Raw genomic sequence first — 19493 nt, 5'->3', positions numbered from 1 at the left:
CCCCTTCTGCATGCAAACCATTGAAACCCCACAGAAAACAAGAAAAACCCTCACTTTGTCACAGGGACCCACCGCCAAAGAGCTGGGCCTGGGGGATTCTTGCCTCGGACGCAAAAATACCTAGTTACGGCTCTGGCAGCCGGTATCAAGCGGAGTGCCCCAAGGGTCGGTCCTGGTGCCGGTTTTGTTCAATATCTTCATTAATGATGGATGGGGTGGACTGCACCCTTAGCAAGTTTGCAGATGACACTAAACTGGGAGGAGTGGTAGATACGCTGGAGGGTAGGGATAGGATACAGAGGGACCTAGACAAATTAGAGCATTGGGCCAAAAGAAACCTGATGAGGTTCAACAAGGACAAGTGCAGAGTCCTGCCTTCAGGACAGAAGAATCCCCTCCACTGCTACAGACTAGGGACCAAGTGGCTAGGCAGCAGTTCTGCAGAAAAGGACCTAGGGGTTACATAAGAACGTCTGTACTGGTCAGACCAAAGGTCCATCCAGCCCAGTATCCTGTCTACTGACAGTGGCCAATGCCAGGTGCCCCAGAGGGAGTGAATCTAACAAGTAATGATCAAGTGATCTCTCTCCTGCCATCCATCACCACCCTCTGACAAACAGAGGGTAGGAACACCATTCCTTACCCATCCTGGCTAATTGCCATTAATGGACTTAACCTCCATGAATTTATTCAGTTCTCTTTTAAACCCTGTTACAGTCCTAGCCTTCACAACCTTTTCAGGCAAGGAGTTCCACAAGTTGACTGTGCGCTGTGTGAAGAACTTCCTTTTATTTGTTTTAAACCTGCTGCCCATTAATTTCATTTGGTGGCCCCTAGTTCTTATATTATGGGAACAAGTAAATAAGTTTTCCTTATTCACTTTCTCCACATCACTCATGATTTTATATACCTCTATCATATCCCCCTTTAGTTTCCTCTTTTCCAAGCTGAAAAGTCTTAGCCTCTTTAATCAGGGCCGGCCCACAACATTTGGGTACCTGAGGCAGGGAGCTCAAATGACACCCCCATATCCCCTCGCTAGGGCCAAAATTTTGAAAGGTCTCAATTCTGCCTTCTTCCTGTTCTACTCCTATCATGGTACTGCTCTGCTACCTACCCCAATAAAGGAGAACTAACAACTTAAAATGCCTTGTTCAAAAATGTTAAGTAACACTTAACTTTCAAACGCCTGAACAGCAAATGTAACTTTTCTTGTCTGCATAGTAAACACTGGCATTTTTATCTGTTTGAATAATCAAAGTGGTGCTTTCAGTGCCTTCTCGGTTGCAGAGATTTGAACTGCTTCCTGAAGGTCCACAGTCTGGGCACAGCTCATGCTCTATTGAGATGGTTGCAAGGCCGATCAGCCTCTCCTGCGTCATTGTGGAGCGTAGATGTGTTTTTATTAACTTCAGCTTGGAGAAGCTGCATTCTTCACTGGCAACTGTTAAAGGAAGTGTTAGAAGTATACGCAGAGCAACAAAAGCATTTGGAAAGAGAGTATCAGAGGGGTAGCCGTGTTAGTCTGAATCTGTAAAAAGCAACAGAGGGTCCTGTGGCACCTTTGAGACTAACAGAAGTACTGGGAGCATAAGCTTTCGTGGGTAAGAACCACTTTGCATCTGAAGAAGTGAGGTTCTTACCCACGAAAGCTTATGCTCCCAATACTTCTGTTAGTCTTAAAGGTGCCACAGGACCATCTGTTGCTTTTTTTGGAAAGAGAGTGGTCATCTTATTTGTGCACATATATTCCAGAACAGCCTTCGGAGTTGATCCTGCTGAAATGTATCTTGAAAGGGCTTTCAGTTCATCACCTAAATCACTCGCATCAATATCGCGTATATCATCATGTGTCAACACTGTCTCTAGTGCCCTGCATTGCTGGTGTAGGTCTTCTTCAGGTATAGTGAGGAGTTTTAGAATATCATATAAAACATCCCAAATATACTGCTGTGTTCCTTGAGCTGCATGAAACGTTCTTCAACTGACTGTATTGCACAATCTAGCACCTGGTTAAAGAATTCAACTTTGAATTGTTGTTTGGAGTCTCTTATGGGATTATCCCGTGCCTCGTAATCAAAATGTCATCTTCTTCGGTGACTCTTGTATTCTTGAATGGGTGGGGAAATAGCTTCAGTGTGAAGTTCCACTGCCAACTTCTGTGCACTCTTCAGAACATTTTGAAATCCCTCATCTGACCGGTAAGACTGTAGGTATGACTTTGCTTTGTCCAGTTGTTCAATTGCTCCAGATATATCAAGGTCAACACCTTGGAGTCTCTTGCTTACAACATTTATTTCAAACAGTATGTCATGCCACAACACTAAGCCACACAGAAATTTTAAGTTATGTATGTTTCTGGTGATTCCATTTCCCTCTGCCACTGTTCTCCCACAAACAGATCCTGTCATAGCATTATCCTTCATAATGGCAACTATGGCATCATCTATCTTCCCAATTTGGTGTTTGATAGGCTTTATCGCCTCCACTCGACTTTCCCATCGTGTGGCACTCAGTGGTTTCAGTGTGTGAGGGTTTATGGCCCTGGTTACCGGGCAATGTGGCCTAGTGGCCCGAGTCCATAGAATCGCCCTTGGTTCCAGGGCAGTGCGGCCTAACGGCCAGAGTCTCTCCCACTCCACCGGGCCCCGGCCCTAACAGCGACGTAGGACCTTGCCATTGGCTCAGCGGGGGGGGTCCTACCGAAACATGCTGAGGCTTACTGGGGGCAAGGTATCAGTCTGTCACCCCCCACCAGGTCGCTTCCTACCGGCTTGAGAGTTGGGGTCTCCAATGAGTCCCTAGGTTCTCTGCGGGTCTCCGGGTCCATCGCCTCCTCGGGCTTCTACTGCAGTAGGGCTTCATTCCGGCCAGGAGAAGCTTCAGTTCTCGGCAACTTCAAGGGTGGTGGCTGGTCCTCCACAGGAGCTTCCCGGTTAGGTCCTTCCCCTGCAGCCGCCAGCTGAGACTGAGCTGAGCTCCCCGCTTTTATACTCCCAGAGCACTTGGTGCATGCCCAGTATGGCCGGGGCGGGACTTCTGCCATCAGAGCTACTGGTCTGATGCTGCTGGGGCTAGTGCGGGGCAGTGCTGCCCCGTCACACAGTGTCAGAGAGGATGTTCCCAGATGTTGCTTCAAAATTTACCATCGATGAGTTGATGCAGAGAAAAATACATAGATGGTTTGAATTACATTAAAAAAATTCAGCAGCCTCACTAGAAGTTGATGCTGCCTCACTGACCATCAAGTTCAATGAATGAGAACTGCATGGGACAAAAAAAAGCTCGAGGGTTTAACTCTCGGATCCATGTCTGCACTCCTCTGTTCCTTCCTCTCATATTGGCACCATTATCTTAGCCCTGATCTCTCCTGTCAGCCATCACAATTTCCGTATTTTCCAGCTTTTTAAGAAGCACATTTGTCATACCAGCTCCTGTAATATCATCAATGTCAATAAATTCTAGAAAATGCTCTCTGACAGTCACCATTGTAGGGACATTTTCACTAGGTTCTGTTGTTGTTGTTACAAAATGCACCATTAAAGTCATTTGTTCCATATGGCTGATGTCATAGAATCATAGAATATCAGGGTTGGAAGGGACCTCAAGAGGTCATCTAGTCCAACCCCCTGCTCAAAGCAGGACCAATTCCCAACTAAATCATCCCATGTCAGGTGTGCAGTCCAGAATAAAAGAGTAATATCTTGCTGACTTCAGATCTTCAACAATCTTCTGTTTGACTTTTGTTGCTAGTAACTGTATGATCTCATTTTGAATTGTTTTTCCAAAGTAGTGGTGTGTGTACATTTCTTGGGTGATGACTCTTCTTAGATGTTCCTGGAGTACAGCATCAAACTCAGCCACCACCTCCACAATTTTAAGGAAGTTTCCATTGTTTGGCACTGTCAAGGTTCCTTCCCCACTCTGAACTCTGGGGTACAGATGTGGGGACCCGCATGAAAGACCCCCTAAGCTTATTTTTACCAGCTTAGGTTAAAAACTTTCCCAAGGCACAAATTCCACCTTGCCTTGAACAGTATGCTGCCACCATCAAGTGATTTAGACAAAGAAAGCCTTCCCCCAAAATACTCCCCCAAGCCCTGCACCCCCTTTCCTGGGGAAGGCTTGAGAATAATATCCTCACCAATTAGTACAGGTGAACACAGACCCAAACCTTTGGATCTTAAGAACAATGAATAATCAATTGGGTTCTTAAAAGAAGAATTTTAATTAAAGAAAAGGTAAAAGAATCACCTCTGTAAAATCAGGATGGTAAGTACTTTACAGAATAACGAAAGATTCAAAAACACAGAGGATTTCCCCTCTAGGCAAAACTTTAAAGTACAAAAACAGGGATAAACCCAGGGCCGGCTCTAGGCACCAGCCATCCAAGCACGTGCTTGGGGCGGCACCTGGTAAGGGGTGGCCAATCTTGGGGTGGCGGGGGGGCACTCAGGGTTCTTTTTGGGGGGTTCGGTCGGGCGGCGCTGGGGATGGGGTGGGATTTTTGTTTCGGCGGCTGGGCGCACGGGGAGTGCTGGGGGGTGGGATTCGGCATCGGCACTCCGCAGGGGGGGTGGCGGTGCGGCGGGGCGCTCCGTGGGGGGGGTGAGTTCGGCAGCGTGGCTCGGCGGTGTTTGGCGGTGCAGCGCTCGGCGGGAGGTGTGTGTGGCGGCAGTAGGGGGTTCGGCAGAGCGGCGCTCGGCAGGGGGGGTTCAGCAGCACGGTGCTCGGTGTGGGGGGGCATGTTCGGCTGCGCTGCGCGGCGCTCCGTGGGGAGCTGGGGGGTTCAGCAGCGCTCGGCGGGGGGGGGGTTCGGCGGCACAGCGTTCAGCGGCGCTCCGTGGGGGGGGTGTTCGGCCACGCAGTGCTCTGTGGGGGGCTGGGGGGTTTGGTGGCGCGGCGTTCCGCGGGGAGCTGGGGGGTTCGGCTGGGGGGTTCGGCGGCACGGCGCTCCATGGGGGGGTCGGCGGTGCTCCGCGGGGGGCTGGGGGTGTTCGGCGGCGGGGTTCGGTGGCACAGCGCTCCATGGGGAGGGTGGGGGGAGTGGCGTCGCGGTGTTGAGGGTGTGTGTTATGGTGGCGCTATGGAGGGCGGCACTCTTTTTTTTCCGCTTGGGGCAGCCAAAAAGTTAGAGCCGGCCCTGGATAAACCTTCCTCTTAGCACAGGAAAAATTCACAAGCTAAAACAAAAGATAACCTAACACATTTCTTTGCTATTACTTACTATTTCTTCAATATTAGATGCTTAGTTTAGATATGGCTTAGGGAGATGTATTTTCCCTGCCCTGGTTCCTTGTTGACTCCGGGAGACACAGACAAAAAAACCTTCCCCCACAGATTTGAAAGTATCTTCTCCCCTTATTGGTCCTTTTGGTCAGATATCACCCAGGTTATCTGAGCTTCTTAACCCTTTACAGGTAAAAGAGGAATTAACCCTTACAGGGTAAAGAGGGATTTTATGCTACCCTTAGCTGTATGTTTATGACAGGCACATACAGCTGATCTGAAGTGCCACGCAGTGATAGGTTTTGGGTAGCAAGCATTCTCACAATGGCAATGAGCCTTTTCAGAACATTTTGCCAGTAAAGAGATTTTGATGCAATCTTCTCTTGATGCTGATCATCTATGGTGGCCTTTAACCTTAGTCTCGTCTCAAGCTCTTTCCACCTATGGAATGCTCTCTGGTGATTTGCTGCCTTCTCATGGCATGCTAGATTTCTAACCAGATTTTTCCAGTCCTTTGTTCCTATAGAACCCAATGTGGCTGGAACATTAGATTGAAAGAGTTTGCAACAAAAACAGTACGCAGCATACTGGGTTTTTGAGTATATAAGCCATGGCCTCTCCACTTTGTTACCATTGGGGATTTCACGCCAGTAATGTGTTGGATGGAAACTTCTATTTTCATTGCCTTTGGGGAACATGAAGTTTTTTACTTGCTGTGGCCCATGCAGTACGTAGCCTCAGGCTACGGCTCAAGTGAGTCCACGGTCCTGGATCATCTAGACTTAAGGAACTAAACTCAGCAGCGGCTGTTTCTTGCACCTCCACCACACTCTTCTCTGATCTACACTTTTCTTCAGGAATGTGCATGGTTACATCCATTTGAGATGGAGATATGGATGCTGCAGTAGCTGCCAGGTCACCTGCACTCTGACTAACTGGAAGATCAGGCATCTCCTCACCACTCACATCCTCACTGGGCTGGAAGGCTCACCGAGAACATTTGTGTCTATGTATCTCAGGAGAGCTCCTTCCTGCTTAGATAGAAAAGCTTCCTTTGCTTTCTTTCTTTTTCTGAATGCTGCCCCAGAGGGGCGCTTCTTCTTTCACTCAGGACAGCTGTTCTGTGCCAGCTATAGTGGCTCTCAACACTCAGTTGAAGGGGACAATAAGCAGGCTGGTAGCAGGGCCTGAGTGAGGGAAGATATCAGCGTCTTAAGGGCCTAACTGGCTCCTATTACTTCAGTTGACTGCCTGTTCTCCTCAAGGGGGTTCAGGGAAGCAGCAGGAAACAAGAAGCTCCCTGAGAAGCTGGTGTGAATCAGTCCAGGCTCCTGGAGGTGCTAGAGAGGTACATAAGAGGCTCCTCCTCCTCACTCTCCATGCAGCTCCTGCTGCTTTCTGTCATTCCCTCTCACCTTTTCTCCTGCCTGCCTGTTATGTCTCTTGTGCCCTCCTTCCTCCAGCCCAGCACTCCACCATCTCTGTGCATCTAGAGCAGACAGAATACTTCTGCACCAGCAGCAGACACAATTTTCTACACTCTGGGTCCTAGTGGCACCCCCCGCCTCCCCCACAGAGTCTGGCACCTGAGACAGCAGCCGCAGTTCGCCTCATTGTAAGGCCAGCCCTGTCTTTAATCTCTCCTCATATGGGATCCATTCCAAATCCCTAATCATTTCAGTTGCCCTTCTCTGAACCTTTTCTAATGCCAGTATATCTTTTTTGAGATGAGGAGACCACATCTGTATGCAGTATTCAAGATATGGGCGTACCATGGTGTTATATAAGGGCAATAACATTCTCAGTCTTATTCTCTATCCCCTTTTTAATGATTCCTAACATCCTGTTTGCTTTTCTGACTGCCGCTGCACACTGCGTGGACATCTTCAGAGAACTATCTGTGATGACTCCAAGATCTTTTTCCTGATTAGTTGTAGCTAAATTAGCCCCCGTCATATTGTATGTATAGTTGGGGTTATTTCTTCCAGTGTGCATTACTTTAGATTTATCCACATTAAATTTCATTTGCCATTTTGTTGCTCAATCACTTAGTTTTGTGAGATCTTTTTGAAGTTCTTCACAGTCTGCTTTGGTCTTAACTATCTTGAGCTGTTTAGTATCATCTGCAAACTTTGCCACCTCACTTTTTACCCCTTACTCCAGATCATTTATGAATAAGTTGAATGGGATTGGTCCTAGGACAGACAGTTGGGGAACACCACTAGTTACTCCCTCTCCATTCTGAAAATTTACTATTTATTCCTACCCTTTGTTCCCTGTCTTTTAACCAGTTCTCAGTCCATGAAAGGACCTTCCCTTTTATCCTATGACAACTTAATTTACATAAGAGCCTTTGGTGAGGGACCTTGTCAAAGGCTTTCTGGAAATTGAAGTACACTATGTCCACTGGATCCCCCTTGTCCACATGTTTGTTGACCCCCCTCAAAGAACTCTAATAGATTAGTAAGACACGATTTCCCTTTACAGAAACCATGTTGACTTTTGCCCAACAATTTATGTTCTTCTATGTGTCTGACAATTTTATTCTTTACGATTGTTTCAACTAATTTACCCGGTACTGACTTTAGACTTACCAGTCTGTAATTGCCAGGATCACCTCTAGAGCCCTTTTAAAATATTGGTGTGACATTAGCTATCTTCCAGTCATTGGGTACAGAAGCTGATTTAAGGACAGGTTACAAACCATAGTTAGTAGTTCTGCAATTTCACATTTGAGTTCTTTCAGCACTCTTGGGTGAATGCCATCTGGTGACTTGTTACTGTTAAGTTTATCACTTGATTCCAAAACCTCCTGTAGTGACACTTCAATCTGTGACAATTCCTCAGATTTGTCACCTACAAAAGCCGGCTCAGGTTTGGGAATCTCCCTAACATCTTTAGCCATGAAGACTGAAGCAAAGAATTCATTTAGTTTCTCCGCAATGACTTTATCGTCTTTAAGTGCTCCTTTTGTACAGTGGATGAGAAGCTGGATATGAGCCAACTGGAATGGGTTACCTAGGGAGGTGGTGGAATCTCCTTCCTTAGAGGTTTTTTAAGGTCATGCTTGACAAAGCCCTGGCTGAGATGATTTAGTTCAAGACTGGTCCCTGCTTTGAGCAGGGGGTTGGACCAGATGACCTCCTGAGGTCCCTTCCAACCCGGATATTCTATGATTCCCTCATTCAAAGTTTGCAGGGCTTTTCTGAGTAACTCTAATTTTTTATTCAATTTCTTCCAGTGAACTACAAGCCACGAGCAGACATTCAACAGCTGTTCCCTTCACCAGTTTAGCCTCTCTTTTTTTCTGCTCTGTTTCTACAAACACCTTACTCACAAAACCCCATGGGTCACAATGCTCAGAGATCATCTCATTATTTTTTAGCTGTACTAAACCTACTCCATGTTCCTGAATATATTTTTTGGCAACGTTTTTTTAAAGCCATACTGCGGGTAATTCCAACAGATTCTACTTTTGCCCTTGCTCCACTCATTTTAACATGCAACATAGAACTCATTTTAATTCAAAAACTTCACTATTGACTAGCCTATGTAATAAACTGTATAATGAACACTCTGCTGTTATTTACTCTGAAACTGAAGGCGACCCTTCACAGAAACAGGAAACAACACCCCAAACTGGTTTTTACACTTAGTTCAATAAGTCCCAAGTAAACGATAGAGGGGTGGGAGCGCGTTCCCCTTTCTTCCCTCAATGGCTCATAGCTGATTGAGAGGTCTCTTTTCCTCCGTCAGGACCTGCCAAACAGCTGGGGGAAACTGAGGCAGACAGATCAGAAGTGCCGCCCGGGAGATTTGAGGGGACTGAAATAAGGTAGCTCAAACTGTACAGGTTCTGAGTTACTGAGGCCTCTTGGTGGCAATTAATAAATAGATTTATCAACTCCCCCGCCACCACTAGTGTGGGTCATCAGGCCCGATGCTACTGCTAAAATATCTTATCGGTACCATTCGTTATAACTTCAACCTTCAACAAAGCCCCTTAAACGCACATATCACTTTAAATAATAACAACAGTTACTTTTTATCCTGCAAGATTAAATTCAAAACCTCTAAGCTAAAAACTCTAAGTCAAACCACAGTACAGAACAGGAAATACTATGAATGCTGCCAAGAAGCAGTCACAGAAAATCAGCTTCCTGTGTTCTTAAGAGCAAGTGAGTAAGACACATGATCTTGCTCTCTAACTCTAACTCTTTACTTATGCCTCAGGTGAGATTCTCAGGAGTTTAAAGATGCCTGGAAACCCTGAAAATCCCTGTCACACACTCCTTGAGTTTCGTGCCTGGCTCGCCAGTCTTTTTGCCTGATTTAGGAGATTAATAATATTAATTTGGATAGTATGGGTTTTAGACTAGTTCTTGTTCCGAATCAGGCGCCACAGAATTTACAAAGGACCCCTCACCCTCCTCTGCTGTCCTTGTTCCTGCCCTTCTCAGTCCTTTCAGCTCACCTGGCACCTGCCCCTTCCCCCTGCACCCTGGCACCTGCCCCTTCCCTCAGCCCCCTGTGCCCACCCCTCCTCTAGCCCCACTCTGCCCCTCTAGCTCCTGCCCTTCCCCACTCCCCTCTCCTAACACGTCCCTCTACCCACCTGCCCTGCCTCTCTCCTTGCCCCTCTCTGCCCCCTGGTGACCACCCCTCCATCGCCCCCCCACTCTTCCCCCTGGTACCAGCCTCTCCCCCCTCAGCCCTCCCTGTGTCTGCCCTTCTGCTCAACCCCTCAAGCCCCCTGGCACCTGCCTTTTCCCTTCCCCCCTGCACCCTCCTGAGGCCTGCCCTTTCCCTCTGCCCTATGCCTCCCAACACCTGCCTCTCCCCTTGCCCCCCGCAACATTTGCCCTTCCCCTCACCCCCTTCCTTCCTGGTGCCCACCCCCTCCCCACCCTCTGCCCCCGACTCCCCTCTGCCCCCATGATTTGCCCCACCCCCTGCCTTCCTCATGCCCACTCCTCTTTTCTCCCCCTCTGCCCTTAGCACACACGTCTCCCCTCCCCTTCCCTCCTTTTGTCTGCCCTTTCCTTTTCCCCCTTCTGTCCCCAGCACCTGCCCCTCCCCCCTTCCCTTCTGGCACCCACCTCTTCCCTTGCCCTCCCACCCTCTGAGGACCACCCTTCCTTCACCCCCATGTGCCTCTCATGCCTGCCCCATCCCACACCCCACCACTGTCCTCCCAGCATTTGTCTCTCCCCCACTCTGCCCCGCGGTGCCTGTCCCTTCCCTCTCCTTCCCTGGACCCCACCTCTGCCTTCAGCACAAGCCACTTCCCTTGCCCCCCCTCCCCCTGTCCCTCCCCCTCTGCATCCCCGACACCTGCACCCCACCAAGTCCCCTGGTGCCAGCCCCTCCCTTCACTCCTCCTCTGCCCCTCTGAGGCCCATCTCTGCCATTACCCCCATCTGCCTGCCTGGTGCAAGTCTCTTCCCTTGCCCCCTCTGCCTGCCTGGTGTCTGCTCCTTTCCCTCACCCTATCTCTGACCCATTGGTGCCCCACCCCTCCCCACACCCCCTCTTCTAACCTCTGGGTCTCTCCCCTCGCCCTCCCTCTCCCCCCTAGGGCCCACCGTTCTCCACACCCCACTATCTGCCCCCCCTTGTGCTCACCTGTTCCCTTGCCCCCACTCTGCCCTCTGGTGCCTGCCCCTCTCCACTCTCCCCTCCTTGCAGCTGCCCCCTCTGTTCAACCCCCCCCCCCATCCCTCCTGGTGACTACATTGCAGCCTTTCAGGAACAGTATTTATGTTGGGTTTTTAATTTTTTGTGTGTGTGCTGTGAACCTAACAATCAGGTAATGCTGGGCACACCCTAGGCTAGTCAGCAGTGCAGCACTTGGAGATCTCCGATGAACACAGCCTGAAAATGCAACATTCTTGTTATTACAGGGATGAAATAGTCATTCTGTATTAAAGTTATTCGGTAGCTAATAGTACACACAATCTGAACTTCCCCCCTCCAAAATTAAACTGCTCTTAGCTAAGATTTTGTTTCTGAATGTTTTGGGCCTGATCCTGTATTACTAGCACTCCCAATGCTCCCACCGACTTGGTTATGCAGGGAAGGCAGCATCAGGCCAATTGTGTGATTACGAAACGAAAACCCACAGCACGCATTCACAGGGCGAATGGGGTTATGCTGGCAGTGGAGCTCTGCATTTATGGCCTCTGTGCAATTGAATACAAGTTACAGCCTGAGCCTCAGCTTTGACTCGGGCAGAGCTCTCATTTAAGGCGACGGGAGTTTTGCCAGAGTCTGAACTGCAGGACGGGGCCCATAACGCAGCCCTTACACTGATGTGGGAGTTTCAGGTGTCATCTAAGTAGCGATGCTCAGACCACATCCAGGGCTCTCTTGTGCTATTCGGAAAAAAATACTTCATTATCCAAATTTGCATAAACTCTGAGCACCCAGCAGCTCTCACTGAGAACAAAGGAGAATTCCCTTGCCCCCCCCCCCCCCCCCCCCCCGCGAACTACGATGGTCACAGCATACACAGACAAGTTAGACACAAACAGAAATACTTGAGTCTGGCTAGAAGGCTGCAGAGTAACACGACTTTATGTCTTAGAATCCAGAATCTTAACACACAAGAACCCACAGCCTCCTAAGAAGAATAGTGATTGCTGGGTACTGAGCTGTTCTGAAAATCTGGCCAATGGCTAGGGCCCTACCAAATTCATGGTCCATTTTGGTCAATTTCATGGTCATAGGATTTTAAAAATAATAAATTTAATGATTTCAGGTATTTAAATGTGAAATTTCATGGTGGTGTAATTGTAGGGGTCCTGACCCAAAAAGGAGTTGGGGGGGGTTGCAAGGTTATTGTATGGGGGTTGCAGTATTGCTACCCTTACTTCTGCACTGCTGCTGGTGGCGGCGCTGCCTTCAGAACTGGGCAGCTGCAGAGTGGTGGCTGCTGGCCAGGATCCCAGCTCTGAGGGAGAGCCACTGCCAGCAGCAGGCTAGAAGTAAGGATGGCATGGTCTGGTATTGCCATCCTTACTTCTGTGCTGTTGCCTGCATAGCTGGGCCCTAAGTCAGCAGCTGCCACCATCCAGCCGCCCAGCTCTGCAGACAGCATTGCAGAAGTAAGGGAGGCGTGGTATCGTATTGCCACCCTTACTTCTGCGCTGCTGCTGGTGGGACGCTGCCTTCATAGTTAGGCGCCTGGCCAACAGCTGCCACTCTCCGGCCACTGAGCTCTGAAGGCAATGCAGAAGTAAGGGTGGCACTACTGTGACTCCCCCTTAAATAACTGCAGCCCTCCTGCAACTCCCTTTTGTGTCAGGACTCACAGTTTGTGAGTCCATGGGTGTGGGTTGGTCAGTTATTCTGGTCAGATTCCTATTTGATACCCAGCCAGTGAAATTGATGTTAATGTCAGGGCTTTTCTATGCACAAACTTGCTCCAGTTTAATTAAATGATTTAGTGACTCAAGGGCAAATCCCTGTGTGGATACTCATAAATCAAGAAGGAATTGACTCAAGCTACATCAAGATAAGCCATTTCCAAACCCATGTACGTTCCACACACAGCTTTGCACTAGTTCATTGAAACCAGTGCACATGTATGTGTAGACAAGCCTTCAATTAATTCACTAATAAACTTTGCCATAGGGGAGTTTGGGCGGCCTTGGCAGTGTTAGGATCAGGCCTTTTCCTGTAGCCATAGGGTGAGGCACAAGGCGTTTGTCTGCAGCCAGATTAAGAGAGCAGCAGCCATTAGCTCAGAAGCAGAAAGTCACATCCTCACATTCCATCTAAATGACATTAAAACACTGTCACATCGGGCTGGTAAAACGGAGACCCCGTCCTAACAGCACCTGCCATCACCAGGTAAAGAAACAGATCTCAAGCTGGTTAAAGAAAACTTGTATTGATGCATCCTGTCTAGCAAGAAACCACTTATCAATAGTTGGGGTTGTGAAATCCTCATTTCTTGATTGTTTTGTCTTTATGGTCCCCACTTCTCTATTGTTTGTTTATCTGTATGGTCTCTGTCTGGTTCCTTAATTATTTTTGTCTGTTATATAATTAATTTTGTGAGGTGTAAATCCATTTGGGTGGTGGGGTATGATGATTGGTTAGATAATTTTGTTACAGTACGTAGGGATTTCAGTAAAAGGATTGGTTAAGGTATGGCTAAGCAGGACTCAAGTTTCACTCTATAAACTGGGGTCCAAAAGGAAGCTCTTTGGGAACCAACTGTAGGACACAGCCCCAAGCTCAGAGCTGCCAGAGCTCAACACTGCCAGGGACACTGTGCAGAAACTGGATTCCCCCAGATGACCTGATCCTGACTGGCCATCAAGAAAAATTAATCTGTCTTATTGGGAGTGGTGAGCACTGTATGTACAGCGTGTGGCTTCTGTTTTGGGGATTGTTAACAAATAGAGATTAAGCAGGATATTACTGGGTAAGGCTCTTTCACTGGTAAAAGACCCCATAAACCCACAAAAGATTAAGCCCTGAGTCCACAGGGAAAGTAAAGGGCATTTGTTCTGAATCCATAGGGAAAGTAAAGGGTGTTTGCTCCGAGTCCACAGAGAAAGGGTGTTTGCCCAGAGCCCACGGAGGAGTAGAGCTCGGAGTCCACAGAGGAGTAAAGTTAGGTGCCTTTTGCCTGGAGCCCTAGGAACTGGGTAAATGTGGGTGTCCCTAAAGTGTGTGAGTAACAGAGAATTTTGTGTGTTTAAAAGCAAGGCCTTGTACCCTTGCAGAATGCAGACATGGGAAGCAGAGAACCGGTACCTCCATAGGTGCTGGAATTGGAGGTGCTGGGGGATGCTGCACCCCCTGGCTTGAAGTGGTTTCCATCACATACAGGGTTGGCAGTTTGGTTCAATAGCTCTCAGCACCCCCACTATACACATTGTTCCAGCTCCCCTGGGTACCTCTAAAAGCCGGGAAACACGCTCAGCAAAACACAAACATTAGATAACACAGAAATGCAGGGTTAAGGTCACGCTTCCCACACCAGATTGGGACGGGGGGGTATTACTGACAAGCTAGCCTGAAATAAAATTATCTTCATCAAAACAAGAGTCTTGTATCTTAACCAAAGGTGTGAAGTCAAACAGATTCCATTATTGTGGGGTCAGTGTTTGTGCAGAGAGGCCCTTAGGCGGTTTGGAAATTTCACACAGATCAGCCTAGACAAACACCCTACAAGGAGAGACAGAGAAGGGACGGGTGTCTGGAGCCTTCCCCAAGTGGGATTCTTGACCAGAAGAGCAGAGGCTACGAGTCCTCTCCCAGCAGGGGTGTGACTCACAGGGCTGTGGTCCGACAGACTCACGGGAAATGCCCACGAGCCACAGACAAGAATTGAGGTTAAAGGGCCTATGGGGAAAATGATATGTAACCCCTCCCAACCCATCCCACATGCTTCTCTTGCTGTTTCTTTTAAACAGTAGCAGCCAGTATTGGTTTGGTTCCTGCCAGAAGAGTGGAGCAGCTGTCCACTGACTCCAGCTAGTTGGGGACTAGCAGATAAACAAAGGAAAAAGTCCATGAGCCCTTGCAGCGTGTTCAGTGGGGCATCTCTAAGGGTGGGGCCAATTCCACGGCCAAGTACAAAGAAAACAGGTGCCAAATTCTTCAGTTTGGACTAGTCTACACTAGAAGCACGACAACGGCACGGCTGTGCTGATGCAGCTGCACTGTTGTAGCCATCAGCTGAAGATGCTCTATGCCACTCATGGAGGTGGAGCTATGGTGGCAGGAGATGCTCTCCCGCTGACACAGTGCTGTCTTACACTGACCTGAGCGCCAGTTATTCACACCCTGGAGTGACATACGTTATACTGAAGTAAGTGATTGTGTAGACAAGCGCATAGTTCAGCCAGACCCAGAGGGTGACTGTCACACCAGAGGGGACTGACAAAGTGGGTTCTCTTGTAACCATTTCTGACCTTAATAGCGGATACTTATACTCACTTAAAATCTCTCTATAGTTAAACTTGTTTTATTTTTAATTTAAACTAATCCAATGTTGTGTTTAAACTAAGCTGCTTAGTAACTCTATTTAAAACAGCAAAATGTTATGCATTGACCCTTACAGGGGCCAATATCTGCACTGCTTGGGAGAGGGGTAGGCAGTGCAGAACTCACCTTTTGGGACTGGGTGGGTGTTGGGGTCGCCCCGCAGATAGTAACCGAGCCTGGTGGAAGCCAGCATGTAGCTGGAGTGTTGCTGCCAAGCTGCTGGGGTCACAGTTGCTGGACCAGGGCTATGGCTACAGACACTCAGGGTGTGACCTGCATGCTGCAGGCGGATTGTGAGCAACCCAGACTGGAATCTACAGCAGCAAATCCTTGTGGGGCACCCAGGTGTCAGAGCAGGCAGTGACTCACTCCTCGTGGGTATGGACTGCTCTGCGGAATGTGCCAGGGGGACCTGAACCAAGGTCCATAATTTAAAAATCTGAAGCTGATAGTCCTTACTTTTCAAAGCACAGAATGAGAAGGCCCAGTCTAGTCCTTAAATTGTGCAGAGCTTCAGTTTTTGTTTTCAGTAATTCTGTTTAAACCTTTGTGACATACCAGGGTACAATCCAGACCAATGGGAAGCTGTGTCACACCTGTCCTGTAACCTGGGGTGCCTCTATAATGTCTTGCTGCCGTAGCCTCCAACCTGGACTGCTCACAAACAGCCTCCAGTGTGGAAGTCACTCCCAGCCATGTCTGTGTGTGCTGCAGCCAGCCAGCCACCCCTTGGCTCTTACCAGCCTTAAAGAGTCCACAGGGTGATCCTGGCACACTCCCAGTCACAGATTCTCTCTCTGGACAGTACAAATATACTCAATCTATTATTCCTTTCAGGGAATAATATAGCCGTTTATTACTTTAAATAGCATTACCCAGACACTTCAATTTAAACACACTAGATGAGGTAAAACCTTAGAACAAGTTTATTAACTACAAATAAATAGATTTCAAGTGAGTACAAATAATGAGGCATAAAAGTCAGAAATGGTTACAAGAAAAATAAAGACAGAAAGCTTACTAGTGTCTAAATTAACAAATGATATTAGATTCAAATCAAGTTTCTCACCTATGCTTTCAGCAGTCTTACAGATCAAATTCTTTGAGTCAGAACCCCTCCCCCAGAATCCAACAGTTACTTCCGATGCCTTTTCAGGTGTAAAGAATGTGATGGGCAGAGAGAGGGGAGGGACCCTAGGGCTGTCCACCCCTCCTTTTTATAATCCTATCCTCCCTTTGAGGAAGCATTTCCAGCTGGGAGCAAGGCAACAGGCAGTCTGCGTGGATGGAAACTCCCTGCTTTTTCTTTGCCAGGATGTAGATTTTTTTCCTGCCCCCTTTCCTGCCAAAGAATGGCCACTTAGCAGATAATGATCCATCAGCCTTGTTTTCACCTGGCTGAGGCATCAGCTTGCTCCTTGTCCCTGAGGAACCAGTTTGGCCACTCCCCAGACTTACCTGGAAAACATACTTTAAGTTATGATTTTAGTTTATGTTGATAACTTCACATGTAACATTCTTATGTGCATTTTGCCATGATATTATTGATCAGCAAATTATGAGTTTTTAAATAACAGCTCAGAAGGCATGCCTCATACAAACCTTACAAAGGTGGGTAGGGTGTGACCATGGGGGTGTTTTCTGTCACTGCCTTAGCATTTACTATTTTGCCACTGTCCATTTTAGCCACTGCGATAGGGAAGGGGGTGGGTGGGAAGCTGTGGAGGTGAAATAGTGGTAGCAGAGGGGAAGGAATGCTGAGGGAAGACAGGAGGAGACACAAAAAGCCAGGAAAGAGAAAAAGAAAAAGGAGGATGTGGGTGGAAGAGGAACAAAGGACAGAGAGAGTGACCATTTTCCTCACTGGGTGATGCTGAGTGCAATAACAAGGCCCTGAAGAAATAACACACAGTGATGATAATGAAAAATGTATTTACTGTATAAAGGCTGTATTCTGCTCTTAATCTCCCATGGAGGTTAGTGAGGGCGCGACTTTGGAATGAGGAGAGTGGTGAGCCCTAAATGGACACCCTGGCCCAGAGATCATAATAAAAATGGAATTTGACCCCCTGCACCGAATGAGTTTAACACCCCTAGGTTAGAGGGAGGTGTACTTGGCTGGGAGCCAGGAGACCATGTGGTCTAGTCTCACCTCTGGTGTTAATGTCCCTCTGCACTTCACAGACTTAGTATTGATGAAGGCTGCACAGGCTAGATTCACAAAGTCACTTGGGGTTGGGTTGCCAACTCTCCTGGACCGGACACAATTGATGCAAATGGGGACACCATCGGTCCGGGAGAGTTGGCAACCCTAATTTAGGGCTGTAACACTGAGCATCACAATGCCTAACTTTCAGGGTCTAGAAAATCACAGCAACATGCTGCAATTCACAAAGCCTGAGGTAAGTTCCCAGGCGCCCTGTACAATGAATGGGGAAGAGACAGGCACCTTAGAATAAAGCCAGCACACTTGGCAGGGAGCTAACCAGTGGGAGCAAGGCAAGATGGGTGTGTGCTAAGCCCTGCCACACTCTCAGTGATTCCCGAGCTGAGGGAGGAGAATTGCTCCTCTGCCTCACTTGGGTGTGGGGCCCAATCTGGGCCCAGAGGCTGCCTAGTGCCACACAAAACAATCGTTAGTCTGGGGGCTAGGGGTACTCACCTGGGATGTGGGAACCCCTGGTTTACATCCCCCTCCCTGCTGGAGGAAGAGCAGGGCCTGAACGTGGCTCTGCTGTCTCTCAGTAGAGTGCCCTAACCACCATAGAGTGACTGTCACACTTTCCTCTGGCCCAATTAATATTTAATTATTCAGTTATTCAATTAAAGAGGAACAACTTAAATGAGAATATCTCATAGGCTGGGGCAGTCACCTGAGACTTGGTCAAATCCCTACTCTTCCGGCAGAGGGGGATTTGAACTGGAGCTCTCCCATAGCCATGGTGTATCTCCGAACCACAGGGCTAAACATTGTGAAGGAAATCACCTTCTCCTGCTCTCACACCTGCTTTGTGTGGAGCTAGGCAGCCTCCCAGATCAGGTCCAAGACAGGCGCTAAGTGCTCCTCTGCCTGTCTTTCCCCAGGTTGTGGATTGTTTGGGGGATCAGCCAGGAGACAGGCACCTGGAAACCTAGAGGGAGGCAGCAGTGCACATGCATGGAGCCAGAGACTTAGGACTTTAGGGAATTTGTGCTGCAGAATCGTGGGCACTGACCAGCCAAGTGAGCTAAGGCATCTACAAGGTTGGGCAGCAGTGGTTTCATGGGTCACAGTAGTGCCTAAAAATGGGACTCAGGCACCTAAATACCTTTGTGAATACCACCCCAGTCCTTATTCTGGATGTCAACAAGCAGGGGTGGTGAGTTGTATGAGCTGTGGTGCCTGGGTTCCAGGAATAGTCCAGGCCCAGGGACCCGTCTCCACCAAAGTTCAGGGCTGGGTCTCTTCCCCCGGCCCCGCCTGCCACCCCACGCGCCTCCCCCTACTCATCTCTGCCTGCCCTGGGCAGAGGGTGGCTGCCCCCTGCAGCTCTGCATTGTGCTCCCTCGCCGGCCACTGCTGCAGCTGGCTACAAGGGAGCAGTGCCAGGGACAGGCTTAGGCGGCTGCTGCACCTGCAGAGGAAGGAGGCACATGGCAGCCCCCTGCTCTCTCCCATCCCCTTCCCGGGCAGGCAACTCCGAGTCAACTCCGGGGACGGGTGGCTTTATCTTGGCTGGACTTCCGGCTCCAGAGCAGCAGCCTGGGGAGCTTGGGTGAGTATCGTGTGGCAGGGGAAGGGGAGGGAGAGGGGGACCCCTCCCCTGGAGCTCGCTGCTGCCAGTGGGGAGAGGACTGGGGGTGGATGAGTCTTCCTCTCTGGCCCCCGGGGCAGCCTACCCGCTTCACCCGAAACTCCTCATCCCCAGACCAGCTCCGTGCTCCGCAACCACTCCTGCACCCCAATCCTCCGCCCCAGTCCAGAGCCTGCATTCAGCACCCAAACTCCCTCCCAGAGCCTGCACCCCTCCCACACCTAAAATCCCCCCCCCCCCGAGTTGCAGTGAAGCAATGTTGCTTATCCTGAAGGACGAGTGGGACCCCTAGAGGGTCTGGGAGACTGAAGGGGTTCCTCCTAGAGCCTGTTCCAAAGCTGGGGGTGTAGCACCGATCCTGTGGCTCCATGACAGTTGGTTACAGTGGTGGGATGCTGAATGCACCAGTAATATTTTGTAATAAATGACTTGCAGCAGTAAAACAAGGGTAGTCAAAGGAAACAG

Source organism: Chrysemys picta, chromosome 23 (assembly GCF_011386835.1).
Source record: "Chrysemys picta bellii isolate R12L10 chromosome 23, ASM1138683v2, whole genome shotgun sequence".
Lineage (NCBI taxonomy): Eukaryota > Metazoa > Chordata > Testudines > Emydidae > Chrysemys > Chrysemys picta.
Note: the sequence above shows the minus strand (reverse complement) of the source record.